An 11,126-nucleotide genomic window follows, 5' to 3' on the forward strand; every position below is an offset into this window, starting at 1 on the left:
ATTAGTCTGCCGATCAGTTTGTAGTAACATCAGTATTGACTGTGTGGTTGTTTTAATTTGTGTATTAAATAATTAAATATATATTTAATCCAAAACTCTTAGCTGAGAAAGATGAGTTATGTGAGAGAAAAATTTTACAAAATGTAGTTGTTTTTAATGGATGCAGTACGAAGTATGTAAAACCATCTGTAGGGGACGTGTCCGGACTGTTATCCGACTGACATTTGTGTGACGAATAATATTCCGACATTCAAATGGCCGTCGGATAACAATCCAGCCATGAGATAGATAGATTAGAAAGAAAGATTAGATAGAAAGATTAGATAGATAAGGATAGATACAGTTTTACCCAGACAGAGAACCACAAGACGTGCGGGGTGGGACCCATGGTTAGGTTCCCAGAGGCGGTGGCCGCGCCCGAGGCTCTGATTAGAACGGAGCACTCTGGATCGTATCTGCCCTCGGCTGAACATAGTCTCTTGGACATATGTCTGACGGACAAATGTGCTTTGGCATTCTGTCCATCGGCATTCTGTCCGAGAACCGTAGGGGATGTCATGTCTAACAAGCTCAAGAGAATACATTCAAAAGATTTACTTTTTTAACACAGTGACAGCCTTAATATTTTCTCCTCTTTATTTTGTTCCCAATTATCCACTTTACATATTGGAGTCTATTAAATAGTTTACAAATTGCACCTTTACCCTTATTTTGTAATTTAAAGTAGCTGATTTAGCCTATGGTATTCCCACCTATACTGAAGAAGTATATACTGAAGGCTATTGACGAGCTATGTAAACAAAGCCAGCAGAGGAAATTACACTCCCAGTCGGGTGCAGTAAGTAGATAAGTAATACAATGTTAATATGTTAATTTTCCATTGTTCTCTCTAAGGGTTCAATTATATAAAGCTCTCTGGGCTGGTGAGAGTCTATAAGAACGCTCACTAGTCCCTCTGTTTCCCTGGTTGAATTTTGTAAAGCCACGTTTTACCCTGAAAACACTGTGTTTCGCTAAGGGGCGTATACTGCATTTCATGTGGGAAGGAGACACATACATTACAAAATTTAGAATTAAATTTAAAAAAAACATACAAAACGCATAATTGAACCATTCACATAAAACAGCAGTAGAAAATTGTATTGTTAAAGAGACAGTATACACCAATATTTATATAATTACATGTGACAGACACTAGTACAAAGACGAATATGCACAGATACTGCTATAAAAATCCAGTATAAAACATATTATAAACTTACTTTGAAGCTCCAAGTTTAGCACTATTGATGAGGTTAGATTGGAACACCCACAGAAAGGGGCTAAGAAACGGGAACAGGCAGATACTCCCCCCTCCCCCTTCCCCTGCATATGAAAAGGCCCATTACACAACCAGGAGTATACATCAGTAAAACTTTGTGGCTTTGTTAGGAGTCTAAAAATCAGCACAATAATATTTAAAAATAAGCAAAACTATACATTTTTACAAAAACACTCCCAGATGGGATATATAAATGTATCATCTACAAAGCATTTATGTAAAAAAAAATTTAGTGTACAATGTCCCTTTAAAAAAAATCGTAACAAAATTCATATTTTATCAAAAAATTTGTATGTAAATCACACAGGAATAAATTGTATTGAATATGCATAGTGTAAATCGTAATTTAAGTACATGGAATGTGCAAAAATAAAATAAAATTGTACTTAGAAGTACAAATACAAAGAGTTATTATTGTTTTTGTGAATAATAGGCTGAACATGGGCGTTCGAGGGGTGTATATGAAATTGTCTCTCAAATCCCAGCATAATTCTGTAAAGATTTTTGCACTACAGATCCCACACTTTTTTTCTATCCCATTTGAAGGTGGAGATATTTTCTCAAAACACTCAAAATACTTAATACCCTAATAGAAAAACACATGCATGAAAGTAAGATGCTATACGCAGAAAGCAGCGTAATGTGATTTATATTGCCTGCAGGATTACATTTTTAAAGTCCTACTAACTTCATTCTATGGAGCGAAGTTTCCCTTTCCAGCGAGCTCCATTATTTTATATAGGAGCCATTTCGCCACTTGCAGGGACTGCCCCTTTTTTTACAATAATTCCACAAGGGCTGCTTCTGCGAGGGTCAGAGTAAAACAACCCCTAGTAATGGGCTTTGGTTTACAGACAGATATAAGATAAGGAAGCATGCCCGTGTGCACAAAGTGATAAAATAGAGACCTGATATTACAAACTCAACCGATTTTAATAGATTGTGGTTTTAAAGCAAGAATCCAGCTATTTCATGTACATAAATAAACCTAAAAATGCAATTACTCATACATTTTCTACTCTGCTGCTGGTATAACAAGTCATTGGAAATACATTAAGGAAAAACTTTTTTACAGTATACTAATTTAGTGGATCCAGCTGATAAACACACACAGACATATATATAAACACACACTTTTGAGCTCTTACAGTTAAATACCTTTAAACATGCAATGTCATTTTTAATCAATGTTAATGTTTTGAATTGAAATACTTTACATTCCAATGTTCTTCACTTAGAAGAGGATGTTCTTTGTATTGTTAAATATATATTTCTACATATATATCTGTATTTTACAAAAAGAGCACATCCCTAGAGCAGGATGAAAAAGAGAAATGCCTCTGAACACAAAACTTAAAGTGAAGGTCAATTTTGATGAATAAGTGTCCTGTTTTTAATAATCCTATTAAAAACAAGGGCACTTTAATTCATCTAAATTAACATGTCACTCCTTTTTTTCCAAAAACTTACCTTTTAATCCTGAAATCCGCCAAAAGGCCGAATCCGGCTTCCTCCAATCACGGCGTTGCATCAGGCCATGTACCCGGGTGGGGGGGGGAGTCGTGATTGGAGGAAGCCGGATTCATCATTTCTGACGTAAGAAGAGGCTTCCGACTGCCGGGGGAATCGCTGGAGCGGCTTTCAGGATTAAAAGGTAAGTTTTTGAAGAAAAGGAGTGAAATGTCAGTTTTGATTGATTAAAGTGCCCTTGTTTTTAATAGGTTTATTAAAAACCGGGCACTCATTCATCCAAATTGACCTTCACTTTAAGGTTTAGGAAATAGAATCAATATTAAAATGTAACTTTTATTGTTGCAAAGTAAAATGACAGCAAGATAGAACAAATACACTGTTTGCTGCCCCACAAGAAACTTGTAAAAACACTACAACACTGGTACTGATTGAAGGACTTAAAGTGAATGTAAATTTTGATGCTAAAGTGCCCGGCTTTTAAAGGGCCAGTAACCCCACCAAATAAGGTTATATAATAATGCACACAGTGCAGAATTATATAACTTTAGCCTAGCGTCACGTTTCTTAAGCAGCGTATAGCAAAGATATTTAGCTACGATAATCTATTTTTCAGAACGCCGCTCCTGGTTCTACTGAGCGGGTCTGTTTTTTACCTAAGCGCATCGGGCACGCTGTCTAGTCACAGCACGCCCGATCGCGCCATTAAACTGAATGTGCTCGCTCCCGCTCGGGTATGGTAGCTATGGCATTTTTAGTTCCACTGGGAGAAAGGTGATATATAAATACTAGTTATTATTATATTATGACTTTCATACTTGTTTGGTATGTTAATTTACACCAATACGACAGTCTCTATTTCCCTTTTAAAAAGATTATAAACGCAGTCTACTTGCAAATTAATTTTATGGGACATATCTAATTTGGATTTATTTAGTTATTGTTTTTGCTTTTATTATATTTATGTATCATGCTATTTTATACATCTTGTTTATTTTTATGAAGTTCACATATTTTATTTACACTATAGTACAAAGGTAAAATAGACAAAAAATCAATACTAATATGACCAATTCATTTTAAAGTCGTGGCCATACATAACCATTTGTGCTGTACATGTAAATTTGTACGGCAGTGAAAAAAAAAGCACATTTAGGATAAGCAGCTATTAATCGTTTATGATTATGATAGTCCCTTTGATACTAAACAGAGCGGCAAACCCTGGAACCTCTCCTGGCACAGCATGTAGTCGCTGGAGAAACTGCTTCCTCTTAGCTACAAAAACCTACTTCATCTCTGAAATTGCACAAACTGAATTAGCCTCCCTTGGGAGCTCTGTGGAAATATGTTAAATAATTTGGTGCAATATATTTGATGTTTAGCATTGAGCTTTCAGAGGTACAAAAATGCCAACTCCCTGTGGCATTCCTGCTGACATACCTAAAGGATTTTATCAGTAATCGGGCACATTTCCCCTAAACAAAATGAGCTGAGATTTATTGTCCCCTGCTGTTCTGTAGTGTTTAGATGCCGAGCTTTAAACAGTTCTTCAACTGGCAGCAAAATAGCATTCTCCCAGCGCACAGAACAAGTTCTGTCCTATTAGCAATCCTCTGTCATGTCTTGTCAGTGTCATATTATGTTTGTATTTGCAGTAATGTGATGAGAAAGTTGCTCATTGGGAATGACTGTAGCTATGTATTAGCAAAAGCAAGTGCTAAAAAGATGTTATAAAATACCCACTGTATGGAGCACTAGTTGATAATCTAACATGATATAGTTAATTGTGTATTTTTAAGAAAAGACACAAAACTCAAAATTAAACTTTCATAATTCGTACAGAGCATTCAGTTTTTAGAGACTTTTCAATTTATTTCTGTTATAAATTTTACTTTGTTCTCCTGGTATCATTTGTTGTAAAGCATACCTAAGTATGCTCAGTAGCAGTAATGCCCTACTGGAAGTTAGCTTTTGATTGGTGGCTACATACATGTGCCTCTTGTCATTGTCTTGTCTCGTGTTCAGTTAGCTGACTTTTCATGTGTTTTAACCCTGTTGCGGAGGTAAAACACACAGAACATGTTATTAATACACTATTACTTGCATATAACATAATAAAGAATTTACTTGCAATTTCATATCCCTTTTATAGCCTAGATTCAATAAAAAACTAGTCATTTCTTGCCGCCTAGAAAACGCTCCACTTGTGAAGAATACTAAGATCACAAAAACTCTTTCAAATCTTTACAAAACAAACAAAATAAAACATGGAAAGATGCATCCTCTATAAATTGGACTAACATAAGCACAATAAAAAAAACTTGTAAATGTAATAGAAAAATGAAAGAAAAATAAAGACAATCTCATCATAATAGAGAGTCATGACTGAGGTGATGAGAGTCCACTTGCTTATTCACATGCATTACATCACAAGTTGAGGCTTGTCCCTGTCAACCTATAAATGTCTTGTCCCTGTCAATCAATGAAAAATGCTTACCAATGTTATCACGGGTGACCAAAGATGTACGTCCTCCATGATTCAGTTTAAATATATACTGTTTTTTAATTAACACTTAATACAAAAATATGTGAAACCTTTATATGATAGAAATTGAATAGATATATATTTATATGGTGTTTCTCTTGCAAGGTGTATCCAGTCCACGGATTCATCCTTTACTTGTGGGATATTCTCATTCCATACAGGAAGTGGCAAAAAGAGCACACAGCAGAGCTGTCCATATAGCTCCCCCTCTATCTCCACCCCCCAGTCATTCTCTTTGCCGGCTCTAAGCACTAGGGTCTCTCTCGGGAGGGTAAAGTGAATGTGGTGTTAGAATTGTAGACTCAAACCTGTTTGTGGTTCCCAAAAAAGAGGGAACTTTCAGACCCATCCTGGATCTAAAAATTCTAAACAGATTCCTCAGAGTCCCATCATTCAAAATGGAGACCATTCGGACAATCTTACCAATGATCCAGGAAGGTCAATATATGACTACCATGGATCTAAAGGATGCATACCTACACATTCCTATCCACGAAGATCATCACCAGTTTCTCAGGTTCGCCTTTCTGGACAAGCATTACCAGTTTGTGGCTCTTCCTTTCGGCTTAGCCACTGCTCCCAGAATTTTCACAAAGGTGCTAGGGTCCCTTCTGGCGGTACTAAGACCGCGGGGCATTGCTTGGATACACCTCAGACCACTGCAACTATGCATGCTCAAACAGTGGAATGGGGATTATGCAAATTTGTCTCCTCAAATTCAGTTGGACCAGGAGACCAGAGATTCTCTTCTCTGGTGGTTGTCTCAGGACCACCTGTCTCAGGGAATATGTTTCCGCAGGCCAGAGTGGGTCATTGTAACGACCGATGCCAGTCTGTTAGGCTGGGGTGCGGTCTGGGACTCCCTGAAAGCTCAGGGCTTATGGTCTCGGGAAGAGGCTCTTCTCCCAATAAACATTCTAGAACTGAGGGCGATATTCAACGCTCTTCAGGCATGGCCTCAACTAGCTGCGGCCAAATTCATCAGATTTCAGTCGGACAACATCACAACTGTAGCTTACGTCAATCATCAGGGGGGAACAAAGAGTTCCCTAGCGATGACGGAAGTAACCAAAATAATCAGGTGGGCGGAGGACCACTCCTTCCATCTCTCAGCAATTCACATCCCAGGAGTAGACAACTGGGAGGCGGATTTTCTAAGTCGTCAGACTTTTCACCCGGGGGAGTGGAAACTCCACCCGGAGGTATTTGCTCAGCTGACTCAGCTATGGGGCACTCCAGAATTGGATCTGATGGCGTCCCGTCAGAACGCCAAACTTCCTCTCTACGGGTCCAGGTCCTGGGACCCCAAGGCAGTATTGATAGATGCTCTAGCAGTGCCTTGGTCCTTCAATCTGGCTTATGTTTTTCCACCGTTTCCTCTCCTCCCGCGTCTGGTCGCCAGAATCAAGCAGGAGAAGGCTGTGGTGATTCTGATAGCACCTGCGTGGCCACGCAGGACTTGGTATGCAGACCTAGTGGACATGTCATCTGTTCCACCATGGACACTGCCAATGAGGTAGGATCTCCTAATACAGGGTCCGTTCAAGCATCCAAATTTAGTTTCTCTACGTCTGACTGCTTGGAGATTGAACGCTTAATTCTATCAAAGCGTGGGTTCTCTGAGTCAGTGTAATAGTTTTGCAGGAACTGATTAACCTTGTAACAAGATCAGAGTTCCTGTGAGATTGGGAAAGGTTTGAGGTGTTGGCTAGTGTTCCTGGAGAAATACCTTAGGAATACATAGCACTTTTATATGTGCCAAAAGGTTAGATCAGAGTGAATTATATTCTGTTTAAAACACTCTAACTATTATGGCAGTTTCATATATAGTTGACATACATAGAATAAGCCTTTAGTGAAACACCGTAGCCACAACACAGATAATGAATGATTCAGAGTACATGAAGTAATTAAAGTTAATAATTTGTCAGACCTGTATCAGAGTTCCTAGGCTGGTCAACTTGAATGCTCTGAAGTGCTGGAGTCGCTCTGTGAGGTTCCCTTGAGCGAGAGCAGCAGAAGCGTGGCGAGCGGTCTGAGCTGACAGGCAGGGAGAAGTGTAGTCGGCTGTGTCTGATGACGTCAGCGGCAGCTTGTACCGCACAGACACAGCTGAACTCCAGTTTGTAGAAGCTGTTCCTGCAGGATATCCGAATGACAGGGGAACAAAAAGAACAGGTTAGTTCAAAGCTGAATCTCCTTTTAACAAAGGAGAGTTGAGGCTGTAACGTAGAGGTTCTGAGAATAGATTCAGAGGTGGTTATGAGTGCACACTATTCAGACAGTATACTCTCAATAAAACAGCACTGATCTTAGGTAGGAGGTGCTTTAAATAGGCAAATGCTTAAAGGGACAGGAGAGTCAACGTTAACCCTTACAGAGCCCCCCCTACAAAGAACCACAGCGTGGGTCAAGGTCTGGGACGGTCTGGGTTCCGCCGATGAAAAAGGGACACAAGGCGTGGAGCGGAAACATTAGAGGCAGGTTCCCAGGAATCTTCTTCATGTCCAAAGCCCTTCCAATGGATGAGATAGAAGAGAACCAGGATGCTATGTACCACAAATTCTTCATCCGAGGAAGGCATCGGAGCAGGAACAGTAACCTTAGGACTTGGTGTGGACGGAGAACAAGGTTTAACCAATGATATGTGGAATGTAGGATGAATCTTGAAGCTGGATGGGAGCTGTAGGGTGACAGTTGAAGGATTATTGAAGGATTATTGATCCGAACTATAGGATAAGGACCAATGAACAGCCTCCCTAACTTTTTGCTAGGGTACGATAGTCTGAGATTTTTTGTGGAGAGCCAAACCTTTTGACCGACAGTGTATTTGGGACTTGTCCTGTGACGGAGGTTGTAGTATTTGCTCTGGTATGCTTGAGCTTGGAGTATGTTATCATGGATAATAGGGAACAAACTGGAAATATCGTTGATTAGATCATTAACCATAGGACAGGACGTTTCAACCTTTGGTAACAGAGTGAATCGTGGGTGTAGACCAGTTGATAAAGAATGGAGAGAAACCAGTAGAGGCATTTTTGTTGTTGTTATATGCGAATTCCGCTAAAGGGAGAAATGATGCCCATGACTCCTGCTGATCTGCACAGTAACATCGCAGGTACTGCTCCAACCACTGGTTTACTCTCTCTGTCTGTCCGTTAGTCTGCGGATGATAAGCAGTGGTGAGTTTCTGTTCCATGTGAAGAGACTTACACAAGGATCTCCAAAATTTAGAGGTGAACTGGGTTCCACGATCACTGATAACTGTTAGAGGTATACCATGTAACCGGACAACATTTTGTATGAAGAGGTCACAGGTGGTTTTAGAAGTAGGTAACGAGGTTGTAGGGATGAAATGAGACATTTTCGAAAATAGATCCGTAACCACCATAATTGTGGTATAATTGTTGGATATCGGCAGATCAACAATAAAGTCCATAGATATAGTTTCCCATGGGACATGGGGTACTGGCAAAGGTTGTAGAAGACCAATAGGTAGTTGTCTAGAGGGTTTGGAGGTAGCACAGATGAGACATTGATGCAAATGATCCTTAAGATCATTCCGTAGGGAAGGCCACCAGTAGGATCTAGTGAGTAAATCCATAGATTTATCCCTGCCCATATGCCCAGCCAACGGAGATTGGTGTACAGAATTTAAGACCTGCTGTCGAAGGTCTGAAGGTATGTACAGCTTACGATCTTTGCGTAATACACCGGTAGAGTCAGGTAGTAAGTCCTGATAAGGAACTGAAGTGTCAGTTTCAAGGGCTTTTGCGAATAATGGTTCAAGACCCGTTAGGATCCCTACTATACAATCCCTAGGTATGATAGTGGTTGGTAAGGTGGATTGAAGGGTTTTAGTGGTTTGCCTAGAAAGGGCGTCTGCTTTACAGTTTCTGGAACCTGGTCTATATGTAATGACGAAATGAAAGCGAGAGAAATAAAGACTCCATCTCACTTGTCTGGAGGACAAAGTACGGTTCGATTGTAGGTACTGCAGATTTTTATGATCTGTGTAGATGACTGTAGGCTGTGTAGCACCTTCCAGTAGGTGTCTCCAATGATCAAATGAACATTTTATCGCAAGCAATTCTTTTTCACCTACTGGATAGTTCAACTCGGCAGGTTGTAGAAGTCTAGAATAAAATGCTACTGGATGTAAAGGATCCTTGAAGGATTTCCTCTGGGAGAGGATTGCCCCAATGGCAAAATCTGAAGCATCTACCTCTAGTATGAATTGCTTCTGCAAATCTGGATACTGTAGGATGGGGGCAGAAGTAAATTGAGACTTAAGATTGTCAAAGACTAACTGAGTCTGATGGTTCCAGGCAAACGGCTGATTAAGTTTAGTGAGTTCAGTCAAGGGTTTTGTGAGTGCTGCGAAACCAGGTATAAACTTCCTATAATAATTAGAAAATCCTAGAAAGCGCTGTACATCTTTCTTTGTTTGGGGTGTAGGCCAATCTCGAATTGCCTGAACCTTGTCATTTTGCATCTTAATGCCCTTAGGGGAGATCTCATAGCCAAGGAAGGTTATATTTTGAGACTCAAATATACATTTTTCCAGTTTAGCATATAGACTATTCTTCCTAAGTCTGGAAAGGACTTCCCTAACATGTAGTCTATGTTGATCTTGATCTTGTGAAAAAATGAGAATATCGTCCAAATAGACTACGACATACACATCCAGGATGTCTCTGAACAGATCATTGATAAGGCATTGGAATGTTGCTGGAGCGTTGCATAATCCGAATGGCATCACTGTATATTCGAATAGACCGTATCTAGTTCGAAACGCAGTGAGCCATTCGTCACCAGCTCTCATTCGTATCAGATTATAGGCACCACGAAGATCCAACTTGGTGAAAACCGTGGCTCCCCTCAATCTTTCTATTAATTCAGGGATTAAAGGGAGAGGGTACCTATTTTTACGTGTACGCTTGTTCAATTCTCGGTAATCGATGATAGGTCTCAAAGTACCATCCTTGTTTGTAACAAAGAATATCCCAGCCCCAGCAGGGGATGTACTGGGTCTGATGAATCCTTTTCTAAGGTTATCATCGATATAGTTCTTTAGATGGTCCAACTCTGGTTTAGAGAGTGGATAAATGTGGCCGTAAGGGATGGAGACCCCAGGAAGTAGGTCAATCGGGCAATCATAAGCCCTATGGAGAGGAAGAACCTCAGCATCCTTTTTGTCGAACACATCGGCAAAATCTGCATACTGAGTGGGTAGATTATTTACTTCAGTATGACAAAGAATAGATATATCTGTGTCTGACGGGGAGGTCTTAAGGATAGGAAAGGTTAAGCTGAGGTTATCCCAATTTATTATTGGTTTATGGGTACACAACCATTCCATACCAAGTATGATGTCGAAAATTGGGGAGGTAATAACATCAAATATACAAATATTAGTTACCGAATTACTAACAGTTACCTGTATAGGATCAGTTTGGTGTAGCACAGGCCCTGAAGCAAGTAAAGACCCATCAATAACCTTCACAGAGACTGGATTGCTTTTACACACAAAGGGAATTTTATTGGATTTCACAAAACCTAGATGAATGAAATTTCTGCATGAGCCTGTATCTATGATTGCTTCAGTGGATGTCTGGAAGTGGTCCCACTGTAAAAGAATTGGGATAGTGATGTAAGCACTTTTAATAGTCTTTAATTAACATATAGGAAGTATAAGGAGATGATAACCTACCCTTCTTAGTTTTAGTAAGTATAGGGCAGTCCTTTACTTCATGGGATGGGGAGGCACAGTACATGCATAGGCAATGC

Source organism: Bombina bombina, chromosome 2, assembly GCF_027579735.1.
Source record: "Bombina bombina isolate aBomBom1 chromosome 2, aBomBom1.pri, whole genome shotgun sequence".
Lineage (NCBI taxonomy): Eukaryota > Metazoa > Chordata > Amphibia > Anura > Bombinatoridae > Bombina > Bombina bombina.